We start from the raw sequence: 13,813 nt of genomic DNA on the forward strand, positions 1-13,813 counted from the left end.
CGCCACCTCGGCATCTACACAATTACATTTCGTTTATTTGAATCGTCAACATATACTGTATTACATTACATTTAATGTTTATTTAAATCATCAACATATATTACATTACATTTCTACTTCAGATATACTAATAATACATTCTAATAATACTAATATATCCTAAAAATAGCAGATTGTCATTGGCAACGGCAAAAGAGTGGTAACATCATTCGCACTTGTTCGAAGAAAGTCCATTGTTCGTCTCATGTAACTGCCGAACGGAAAGTCCGTTGTTCGCAGTAAGTCCGTTGCTCGAGTCACGTAACGGTCAAACAGAAAGTCCGTTATTCGCAGCGTCCGTTATTCGAGGCGTACGTTATACGAGGCATCACTGTATTTATTGGAAAGTAGAAAAATCGGATTTATTTGGTTTGGTCCTAAGCTATAACGGGTTCTTTCTTCCTCGTGGTAAACCGCGGAGTTACGAGTGTATATGTGTATTTTATGCACATATACAAAAAAGTTAGGCTACAGCTTAGTCCCTCGTATTACCAGGGACTAAGCTGTAAGCTGTAGCCTAACTTTTTTGCCTTTCTTAAATTTATTACACTAACATTCTTAATTTTTTATTCGCTATTTAATCATAATTTCGTAAATATTCATATTTTCACAATGAGCATTAGCAAATGTCGCTTCAATAAAATTCGTCTGATTTTTTCGGAATCGTGATAATTCTTTACAGAATATTTCTAAATAATCTGTAATTTTGTTTAATTATTTTGTATGTATTGAGCAAACTCCCCGCAATTGGAAATTATACTTTTCGATGCGGTTACTTTTTGTTATTTCTCTATAAAATTCAACAACAATGCTTACACTTTATTTTTGTTTATGTCGTTCCTAATGCATTTCGAGAGTAAATAATTTGTTGTAAGAAATTGCGATACTAATTAACTTATTAAAATTATAATAATCAACTAGAAAAATTAATTGAATTTATTTATCTCCGAAAGCCCAATATCCATGTCTTCAGAAATCAATATTTTTGAGTTAGGTAACGAACAATTTCGGAAAAATTATTGTACATTAAGTACGAAATTACATTTTTATATGAATTTTAATCGAATTTTTATATAATTAGAACCACGAAGTCTCTTTAAACAAATTTCCTTTGAAGATTTCGTAGTTAATTGACGAGTACAGTTTATTAGTTACGAAATAGAAAATACTCTGGTTATTTGCCGAGCTATGAATTAATAATAACGTAGTAATATTATTAAGCAATTCAATAAATTATTTTCCCTCCAACGTACTTATTGGATATTTGTAAGGTTATTGACCGATACGATACATCTTATTAAATATTATAGATTTTCTTCGGGCTTTCAGAAAATACAGTTAACAAAAATCTAATTAGAGGGTAAAGAGAATTTTCGCCATTTTTTTTTCGGAAAAAATATTGAGTGAATAGTCTACAAATTGAATACAATACGATATTTCTCTCGAGGTATTTATAATAATTAGCTACCTTCCAAAAATACCATTTGCAATGAATGCTTCTGATAACCTAATAAGAGCCGATATCACAGTTACCGTTTTTACTTTCTCGACTCTGTTATATATAACAGAGAAAAAGTATAACGATCCGGCGAAAAATGACCTCCAAGATTTTTAGACTCTTGCGACTTTGAAACGTAGCGAAATGCAACGTATGTATGGATGTTGGTGTGTGCGTCATCATCTTTGAAGCTTAACTCCTGCGAAAATGTCTCAAATTTTGCAGGAAGGTTTTTTATTATCGGGATTGATGCTATTAAATTTTGGTGGTTAAAGGTCGAGAAGGTGGGGAGAGAAAGAGGGCGGTGTGACGTATCTCGAATAGAGTCGGAGTTAATGATTTTACTCGTTATTATCGCACAATTTTTATTATATTCATCCCGACTCTGAAAATTAAGCTTTTGCCATTTTATAATTAAAAATATAAAAAGTTTTTAAAATAAAATATAGTAGCAGATGNCAAGGATGATGAAAGTGAACCAGACAAGTGAACCAGACAATGATAGGTTTGGAGAGAGTAGACCTGGATGAGTACCACATGGAGGAGGGCAAAACATGATGGAAATTAGACATGTACCTCAGATAAAAATGGAAAGACACAAGCACACTTTTGAGCACTTCTCTATTCTGTTTTCCATTCTGGACTTTTTTCTTCCTTACCCCTTCTTTTCCTCAGGGATCATCTTGTAAACCTATTCAGCAACCTATCAGTTCCCTTTCTTTTGAATGGTTTTTGATTGTCACCAGAGATCCACAAGATTGCTCTCCTCCTGTTCTAGGAATATATTTTTTTCATTTTTCTCTCTTGCTATCTAAACACACTATTGTTTAACTATAATCTTAGAATCTGCTTACAATTTCAATCCATAAAAAACATTTGATTGCAACCTTTCCAGCATCAAAATCTGAGCATACAACAGTGAATCAGTAATGAAAAATTGTATTAAATTATATCCAGCTTTAAGAAAGATACATAGGAAAGTATCTGATGCTAATAATATTACCTTGGTATATCAACGCAACCCAACAATCTTCAAAATCCTAAGGAATGATAAAAAAAAAACTATGTGACCAAAGGGTCAGCACCTCTAGATTCCTCGTCAGGACTGACACCACCGCGTCTCAGTTGACACAGGAGCCGTGCTAACTAGGTCATGCGAGCAGTCGGGTTTGGGATGGAGGGAGACACAACACACTGGAAGCATCTTACGCAGAGACAAGTTAACGTAACAACCATTTAATTGGTAGCAATAGATAATACAGGACACATAGACCGAGTGGAATATGATAGATTTAGATATATTGGAAATGATAGATGTTATGTAGATATTAGACTGAGGTAACTCAAGATCCGTGTTTCTCTAGAGAGTTTACAGCAAAAACCCGTAACGATAAATACCTTATTGAGGATTTGGTCTTGATCTGGAACACTCTGGGTGAAAGAGAGGAAGTTTGGGATGTTAGTTTGGGTATCCTGTAGATGAAATATCTGTAAGCCTGATGGAACGTATCCGCAAAGGTGTTGGACGATGCTTTCCGATGCTATTTTAGTAGGATATAGGAACTTAAAATAAAATGATATATTCACAGATATCCGAATATTGAGGCACTTAGGATAAGGTACAAGTGACAACTGACTCTTTCGTAGTACGGGCGACAACTGCCTTAGTTTCTTGATTTTTTTGTTGTTGAACCAATGAAATCAAGATATTAGATTGAGAGGTGATGAGAAAGCATCATTGTCTGGCCTGAGAACTTAACAGATATTTTGCTCCCAGGTGTGAAAGTTGATAGTTATGTATCGAGGTTATGGTTACAATGTGAAATTACAAATTAATGATGTAAACATACGGAAAGTCAGGATTCGGATCCTCACAACTATATAACTGCAATTCTGCCATGGGATCTATTCCATCTTGATAGATAACCAACATTTTGAATCAAAACTGGTCTACGTGGGTACTACTGGACATAATTTACAACAATAACTCAGGGAACATAAGAATGCAATTGAGAAAAATCACAACCACATGGCACTGGCGGTTTATACACAGAAGCAGGACATACAAGTAAACTGGCAGCAAACAAAAGTCATCAGACTCACATCTACTATACACTATAGGTTATATAATATATTATACAAGATATATTCGTAAATCCCTGTGCGAATCCTTGCGATAATTTAAAGTGGAATTTTTCAACTCTTCAATAACATATATTCATATATTTGCGAATAAAATATTTCTTAAATGATTTAGTATTATTTGACGGATTAATTTGCAACTAAAGTTATAACAGGAACGTTTTCTCAATTTCCTAGTAACGGAAATAGCGAGGTGAGACAGTAAAAAATTTTATAACGATTTACTATTGGAATCGCGACTCATCGGTTGAAAAAAATCTCCAAAAATTCTCAAAATTCTTTATGAAAATTAATCATAGTATTTATTCACGGATATCTCTTCACACATTGAATATTCCGTGAATACAAAAGGATTCATTTCTTTGATCACTAAGAGCCACAATAAATAATGGATCAATCACCGTCATCCATTATTTATCGGCCATTCATAAACATATTTCGTTCTTGTTTGTGTTGCTTCTCGTATTTATATGCAACAAATAAAATTTATTTGTGATTTAGTCGCTTCGGAACAAGGTTCATATTATTCGTCTTGTTCCAAACCAGTTTTTATCGTTCGTAAGATAATTTTGAAATATGTCTCTATTAACTGACTTATAAAACATCCCGTATATTTGGAATTTGAAGATAAATAGAACAGTTTGGTTTGAATATGGTTATAAATTACAATCTAGTGCAATTTTATAGAGAAGATGCCACGATATAAAATTGCTCGAGGTACGGGAAATAATGGAACATAACGTCACAAACATACCATAAATTACCATACACGAAAAACGATAAAATATGCAAAGAAGTTCTAAGTGATATAGTAAACGTTAAGTTTAACTCGTATCAGTTTATATTTATATAACAATATGTGTATAGATATATTTTATTATAAAAACTCGAATGTATATTATTGCGACACCGTCACAACGTCCGGCTGTCATTTTTAATCCTCTTTTAATTTAAAAATCGCGTGATTTTCGTTCCAGGTCGGAAGTTGGTGATTAGTAGGGTTTCTCCAACGAGATCCCGCCTGTTTTTTAACCCGGGAAATCCCGCAAATTTTTTAAGGTTTACTTTTCTCTTATTTCGTGTTAAAGTTGAGGAAATTTTGCAAATAGAAAGTACGATTAACCCATAAACTGTCAGAATACATTTATATTTATTAATTTTAAGCCCGCTTATTGGTTTTTTAAATTTTTACTCGTTATGGCACGTCACAGATTGTCAATAGTCGATACGTAGCCTATTTGTGGCAAGGCTGAAAATTGTTTACTCGTCGGAACCCGCAATATCTGGAATAATTGCGCTTACGCCTTCTTAATTTTTAACCGTGCCCGGTAGCTTCGATAACCGCATTACGCCGGATTGCGCAAATTGGGCCAGGATACAAACGACTACGAAGTACGCCAGTACCGAGTTTTTCTTCGTTAACCCGATTATTAAAGCCAAACGAACTGCCGAATTGTCGGGCCGTAAGCTCGATGCCGCTATTAAAGCGCCGAGTAGACGAATCGAGAATACTAGAGAGCGAAAGACGTACTGCGACGCATCTCGAAAACGAACTAGAAATCTTCTGGGCTACGGGTGAAAAAACGCGTAACATCCGTCTTCTCTTAAATGCATTAAAGACGATTCCACCCGCATCGATTGAATCGAAAAGGACATTCTGGGTAGCGGGACTTTTCTTTAGTAAAATAACAATCAAATTGAGTGACCGGAGTATCGGTCATCTTTGCTTTTTAAAATGTTAATACAAAATATTATTGTAANCGGTCATCTTTGCTTTTTAAAATTTTAATACAAAATATTATTGTAAATTTTTATAGTATGTTTTATTTAAAAGAAAACAAACGAAAATGACCTTCTAAGTTCATTTTTCCTTTAAATTTTTAACTTAATTCAAAGGCATTTTTGTTGTATGCAGTTTCCAACAAACTTTAATAAATTTTTTCTATTTGTGAAAATTTCTACGTAATTCAAAAGTAATTTTTATACATATTCTACACAGAATTATTATTAATATTAATACGTCCCGCAACCTCCAAAATAATAAGTTACTTAAAAATGAAAAATAATTATATCATTCGATTTTAAGATTTATTTTATATCTTAAAAATAATTAATTATATCCCGAGAAACAGTTCACTTTTTCCCGGAATCCCGGGACTAGCAAAAGACCGGGAAATGAGAAATCCTAGTATTCAGTTAATAGTCGATTTTCATCTACATAACTCCGTTCTACGGATTATGGAAGGACGGACGGACGGACGGACGACAATGCGAATGTATAAGTTTGCAATCTGAAAATTGCGTCCCAAAAATTAAATACTGTGTCTTAAAAATTCAAAACAAGGAAAATTTAGTTCAAAAATTAAATTAAGCATTTTTAAACAATTTTTTAATAATTTTTTATCTTTATAAGAGCACAGCATATATCTTACTTAAAATTTCAAATTTATTTACGAATAGATAAGCATATAAGTATTCCTACACTAGATATAATTATGTCGATGTGTGCACTCGGTCTTATCTAAACATCTGCTCTAATGCTAATATTATCTTAGAAAAGGATTATTTAAAGAAGCACTTCTCGTGGATTAGTATGAAATCCAGTTTTGTTTTCATCTAAATGAAGAGAAAATCGTCATTTAAGCGGAGCGGCGGAATCATTCATTATTCAAAATCATTATCTGAGTAATGAATGGTCGAATATCTGTAATTTTTAATGGTCGAACACTTAACTCGGATGGGATGGTTCGATGGTTTGCTCGGAGTATTGATTAATACTTTGTAACTTTCAAACAGAACGTGCCGCAAGGATAAAGCCCAGTGCAGATTTATACTTAAGCTTTCAATTTGTAAATGTGCAGCAATGAGTTTGCTTCGTCTGTACAGAATACGGAATATCCTAATTTTAAAAAAGAGTATTTCTCGTGTCTAGCCGACGACATAAAATTTTATAACTAGGACCTATCGTAGAGAAGGCCCTCTCCACAATTCCTAAATGTCCCGATGATTATACAAACCAGAAATTATTTATTGAGATATCGTCACAATGCCGGCTGCAGTTTTTAAACATAATTTTAATTTATTTAACTTAATTCAAATTTATGCTCTCCGCCTCATATTAGTAGTGGTTTGCTCCCGTACATTATACTTTTCCTGTAACAATACAGTCGTGCCGGTTATCTAACACCTTTGGAGGAAAAATTTTTGAATCGAAATAACGTGACTTTCGGTTTGTATCGGACGTTCGTATATAGTTAATCGGAGTCTCCCGCCCTCGAGGTTTGCATCTAGTTCGTCTTTCGTCTATCTAACTCTGTTCTCGAGATTAAGGAAAAACAGACAGACGAATGGACGACAGTAGGAATTTATAGGTCTACAATTTTTTTCAAATTACAGCCCAATAAATTTAATGCCAGCAGTATTGTTAATTTGTCATTTGTATAAGATTTTTAATCCTTTTCTTCCTGTGGGCACTAAGACGTGGTTTCTCCGTACCTATGGTGGGTTCCGTCAGCTCAAAATGGAGGAGACCGAACGTGTCGACCCCATCCGTCTGGATCCCCAGAGTTAGCTTAATATTTAATATTAATCAGTTAACCTTCAATATCTGAATATCGAAGTTTTGTAAATGAAATAATTCGAAATATGATCTACATTTATATTTTAATTTCTAAAACCGATATTTATTAAATGAAATAAGACTTGTAAATTATTCTTATTTATTTAATCAAATTTGGAAGAAAGAAAGATGCTTGGATGATTTAACAGAACTAAACAATGGTAGAGTGAAGACTTAATTACGTTAACGGTAATCAAATTATTTTAAAACGTTATTTTAAAATGGTATTTTAAATAAACCAATTACCGTTAAGATAACCGAGTCGTCAACCAATCGTTGTTAGTCTCGTAAAATCTTCCGAGAGCTTTACTTTCTAACAAAGTTTTAGGTATGTCAACAGCGATTGGTCTAATTAAAACGTTATTTTAGAATAACTTTTCAAATAAATCAATTATCGTTAAGTTAACGGAAGCATTAAATAATGTTTTAACTTCAGCCGATTGTTTTAAAATCTATTTTAAATAATAAAAAAACGACGCATTATTCTCCTAATTATTGAATTAACACGTTATTTATTTGAAAGTTTTATTTTATTAAGATATACTTTTTAAGTAATTAATTAAAAATAAAAAGTAAAACTAGTTTATATAATTATAAACTTTTCTACAAGAACTAATTAATTAGTGATAAGAAATCTCAAATTAATTAATTAAATCGCTTATAAGTTTAATTTAAATTTAGAAAATAACTGAATTTGTATTCAGTTATTTTCTAATTGCTATTATTTGTAATAATAGCAAATTCAATTTTTTCATCTCTTCTCGAAAATTGGTTTTAATGAACAATTTCTCATATTTTTAAAACTTTGTCTACAATGCAGAGGTGGAATTTTCTTTACTCGCTTCAAAGCTTAATAACTCCCGTGCTTTTTGTCGAAAATTTCTGAGATTTTGCAAGGAATTTTGAGTATTTGGGGAATTGATACTGTTACATTTTGGTCCTTAAAGATAGAAAGGGTGGAAAGATAGAGGGGATCGAGCGTCATACCTCGAGTCAGCTCGGACTTAATTAATGAAGATTTTACTCGTTATTAGCATTTACAACTTTTTTTAAAATAGTAAATATGTTAATTTTGAGGGTAATCCCTACCCTCAAAATTAAAATATTTACTATTTTATAATAGTCTACAGGTAACCCCCGCATAGCACGGCACTTGTATAGCACGGATTCACTCTAACACGGTTCGAGAATTGGGTAAAACCCTGGTACAACACGAAATGTAATAAAGGGTGCGTTCTTTTATACCTCCGCGTAACTCCGCGGGAGCATTCTAATTGTTTTCGTGGCTACTTCGAATGCTCTTTCAACAAATAATCCATTTAATGGTTAAGTTTTACAATCGGGACCCTTCTTTTGCCTCTAAAAGCTCATTTTAGAATTACAGATTCCTCCACACGATACTATCGATAGTTCGGGCGCCGCCATTTTTCTTTCGCCGTCGTTCCTAAATTCCTACAAACGGCGGCGCACTCCCGTTGCGGAGCGATCGCTATTATCGAAAGCACCCACAAACTGTTACCAGTTGATGATGCTCGTGCCGAAATCATCATATAAAATGAGTAATCCTCTAGTAAAATATTTACTCAAATAATAAATAAGTATTTTACCTATGAAAAAAATGAATAATAAATTCGATTTAAATAAGGGTTTAACAACACGTTTACTTTTTGGAACCTATCCCCCCTTTTCGCACTTGTTCTTTGTTTCGTATTTTTTGGAACGTAACTCTCGCGTTATACGGGGGTTACCCGTATTTAATAATATAACGAGTTTATTTAATAAAATATGGCAACAGATGGAGTCATACAAGATTTTAACTTTGTTGCGTGAAAAGTTAAACAATTCGTTGCCGGATTTTTTTCTAGTTTAAATTTTAAATCTGCTGTATATATAATACTTAAAACCGTGGCAAAGTTCTTTTGTCGTGATTTTAAGCTAAAGCCTCCCGAGTATTATACATAAAAGATTTATATTATGTAATTTTTTTCTAAAAAGTAGTCTATTTATTTATTTATTCGTATGTGCAAATATCATTAAAAATTAATTTTTTATAACAAAGGTGCCATTTTTAAATAAAAAAAAATCAATTATTTTTATACCGAAAATGAAGGTAGCAACAATGAATTCTATTGGTTCGATATCACGGCGCGCGAAGACAGTTCGGCTCTTAGACAAATAAGATTTGTTTTCATAAAATTTGCAAATAAAATATTGGCGCTTTCCCGCTAAACAAACTTCAGTAAAGATTTTAATTAAGTCGAATTGCATTTTCGACCGAAAATTATAAAAGTTTTAAAGAATGCATTAAACAAATTTCGATTTTCAAATCCGATTAAAATTCTAAAAACTTCTTTGTTTAAAGTGTTTTTTCCATGTCGGAAACGTTTTTTATTTGGCTTTTTTTAATAAAAACGAGTTATGAATTTTAATTATTCATTTTGAAAATTAAGGATTTCGATGGAAGAAGGAAAGGAGCTTTTGTATTTTATGTATTCGACTCTTCTTCTGCGGTATTTTTTTAGAATTTTAAGAACGTTGGGGTTTTCTCCAGAGCGGATTAAGGTGGTTGTAATGTAAATTCGACCCTTGTAAAGGGAAATCGATTCGACTACAAACTTATAAATTTATGACTAATTTTGCATATTTCACCGCGTTAATTGCTCACAATTCGTGTAATTTTTTAAGAATATTTTTTCCTCTAGAAATTATTCTGTCTCGCTTATGATGAATGCCGTCCACACCATCTTCGGGCAATACTTAAATAATTTTTTGCTATTTTGTATCAGATGCCAGACGCGATGAGTATAGTATATATATCATCCTAAGGCAATTCCTGAGTAATTTTTTGAAATTTAAACTAATTTTTTTTAAAATTAGTCAGATATTCGCTTCCGGCCTTCTTTTACATGTTATATAATAGACTTTAATGAAAGTGTAACTTTAAATCTATTTTTTTCTTTTAGAATTTGCTTTATAATTTAATTATTTTAACGTTCTTTACAAAGACAGAATCTTTCATTTTCAGAATATTTAATAACAATTTCTTTACTTATTATTTTCCTTATTTTATCCATACTCTATGCCTACAAAATTCGATTATTGGGTGGTTTAAATGGTATTTTTGGGTAGTCTTTTAATGGATTTTGCTGCGGTAAATGCAATTATCAATAATAGTGGAGTAAGTTGTTATAATCTATTATATAATTTATCGTTAATTTTGTGTAATTTTTATACTCATTCGATAATTTTAATCGTGATAAGCACTAAAACACAAAGGAAAACGGAAACTAAATTCTTCTTAAAAATATGTATCTAAATTTAAGATAGTTATTCATTTATTTACGTGTCTTAATAATTTTTTAATGAAAATTTTGTTCTTTAATGATTAAAAAATGAGTGAATTTTTCTTATAATTTTAATCGTGATAAGCACTAAAACACAAAGGAAAACGGAAACTAAATTCTTCTTAAAAATATGTATCTAAATTTTATATAGTTATTCATTTATTTACATTAATGTAGTATCTATCGCATTAAGAGTTAGTTACGTTTAGTTATATAATACAAAACACTTATTGCATCTACTGAAAATTACATTATTAAATACATTTTTAATAATGTAAATTTTAGTAGATGCAATGAATGTTTTGTATATTTTAAAACTGCATGTAACCCTTTTAATGTTTACAATTTTATATTTATAATTTATAAATATTTCTCAAGTTTTCATTAGATTTATTTAAAACAAATTCAGCAGCAAGCTTTCATTTATATTTCATAATTGTAAATGCAATCTTGATAGCAGNATTGTTAAAATAATTTAGAATTTTAATGAAATTTAATGGCAATTGTATTAAGCGGATTACTCCTGGAAACAAAAGTTATAATCGGGATTATTTACATTTTTTTCGAAATTTGATCTTTACTAAGAGAAGAAATAAGCTTAAAATTTTCTAATTAGAATAAATGAATAAGATTTTCATTTCATTTATATTTATTTTGGATAATTGTAGACAAGAGATTACTATTTGTAAAAGGTAAATAAACAAACGAAATTCTCTCTGGTATATTTACAAAAGTGGAAAAATTTTAAATACAAATCGGTACTTTTAACTTTGTTCTCTTTAAATTTTAATACTCGACAGCATAAAAGATGATTCCGAGATTTCAATTTAACTCAAAGCTATGTTTACAATTATCTATCAGTTATAATTGATAATTAATTATGAAAACTGCGCTCGAAACAATAACGATTTCCTCATCTACGTACTCGAATCAAATGTAAATTATACGCTAAATTTATTTCTGCAATTTATTGTGGCTATTCCGTTTCAAAAAATCTATTTATATTAATAGTAATAACTGTTTTAATCGAATTGCTAGGAAGGTATATTATTTCTAAACAAAAAATTGTTGCCGCGCAAGCTTAAGTATTTTTCCAAAGAAAAATTTGTAAGATTTCAATTGGGAATTGATTCTGTGGGTTTTACTTAGAACCAGACATTTTTCTATCGAGTTGTTGATTTTTTCCAGGGTATTTGTTCTCTACACTTTTGTGTTTTTTCCATTGAATATAAAACAGTAGATACGGAGTATAGCTAAGTAATGAAAATATCGCCTCTTCGTGTATCATTTCTCATTAAGAGTAATTAAGAGAAGAGAACATTCAGTTTTTAGGAGAAAATTTACTTTTTAACTAAACAAAATGTTGCAACGTAAGAAAATAACAATTATTGTTACACAGGATGTATGATTCCGTGCGGAAATAGAGCCTACCTACAAGTATGTGATTTTTACTTGGAACCAGACACATTTTCTCTTTAGTTCCTAGTTAACTGGATAGTTATTTAGCTTTTATACTTAAATATTGTCTAATTTCTTTACATTTATCATATACTGTATAGAACGTAGTTAAGTGTGAAAGGACATAAACAACGAGTTCATTTCCCCATACATCGTCTCGCGCCAAAAGAATCTCGATTTGAGAGTAAAATTTATTTTTCAATTAAACAAAATTTTATAATTTATAACGTTATTAAACTTTATAAAAGACATTACACGAAACAACTGAATAAAATTAAAATTCAAATTAATTTTCACTAACCGACTAATGGCTAAGACCGAACAGAGTAACGACTGTTTAATTTTACTCGTTACTCTGTTTAATTTTCCATAACACTCTGCGTATAATAGATCTCGTGGCAACGTTAATGAGGAATGAGAATTCCTCCATGACCCATTTTCGAATGAATATATCTGTTCGTTACAAAAGATGTCTAAGAAGAAGGCATAAATGAGCAATTTTATCCTCCTAATTAGTTTCTATTACTTATTTTTAATTGTTTTCTATGAAAACGCATTTAAATTTATTGAACTATGTAAGTTTTTAAACCTTTGTATCGTTTTCCTGTTTATCGAGTATGGATCTGCTCTTAATTCAATTCGGAGGAATGTTGGAAAATTGCCATCTTTTACCCCCAAAAAAATTCAATTTGAGACGTGAGAGACAGCTTGGCTCCTTCGAGAGGACGTTGACTACTGTTGACAACGAGCCAAGTGGTGAAATCATACGTTTATATTCAATTTTTCGAGTGATGGATCTTGTTTCTATCTTTGAATCAATTGTTTGTTCTTCGATTTTTCTACAGTTTGGAATTCGGATTCCTCGCTACTAATAATAACTACGTATATTTTTTGTTATATTTTCTTATCTACATTATATCATTGTTAATTATTATTTTTTCAATTTTATCTCTTTCCTCCTTGTGGATAGTAAGAGATCGTGTCTAATCGTGCCCATCCTAGGCTCGACCAGGTCAACAGTGGGGTGATCCCCATTGTTGGAGCATTACTCTTCGACACATTTCCGGAGTTGTTCGTCTAGACTTCATCCCGGAACCTCCAGAGTGGCGGGATATGGTCTCATCCATCCAGACGTCATATACGTATTGTCCCTATTATATCTTTACGCATTGAAATCGTAGAATATTTTATCGATTTTAATTTTCTTAGTGTTGGCATTTAAAGACGGAAAAAATAAATACTAAATTACTTTTAAAAGATCAATTTTTCAAATATATTTCCTCAAAAAATTGATGAAAAAAACTTTATGGGTTAATTGTACCTAGAGTCCTATTATGGGTTAATTGTACAGTCCTATTACAGTAAAAAGAAACATATTTATAACAGCAATAACTAAAATTTGGAACAGAACATCTAAGGCAGAAGAAAGAGAAAAACAAAAAAATGAACTAATAAATACCTTCATATTGAACGACTATCCAAGCAGATTACTTAAAAAGTGGATAAATGCATTTAAGAAAAACAGATTCAACGTTAAAAATAAGAATGAGAACACCACATATACGTCGTTCCCCTATATCAAGGGAACATTTGAAAAATACAAAAAAATTTTCAGTAAGCATGGAGTTACACTAGCAGCCAAATTAAAAAATAAAATTAAAAACAACATCAACACCAATAAGTTAAAAAATAACGAAATTCGTACAGTTTTAT

Source organism: Centruroides sculpturatus, unplaced genomic scaffold (genome assembly GCF_000671375.1).
Source record: "Centruroides sculpturatus isolate CEXI.00-Female unplaced genomic scaffold, Cexi_2.0 scaffold90, whole genome shotgun sequence".
NCBI classification, from domain to species: domain Eukaryota; kingdom Metazoa; phylum Arthropoda; class Arachnida; order Scorpiones; family Buthidae; genus Centruroides; species Centruroides sculpturatus.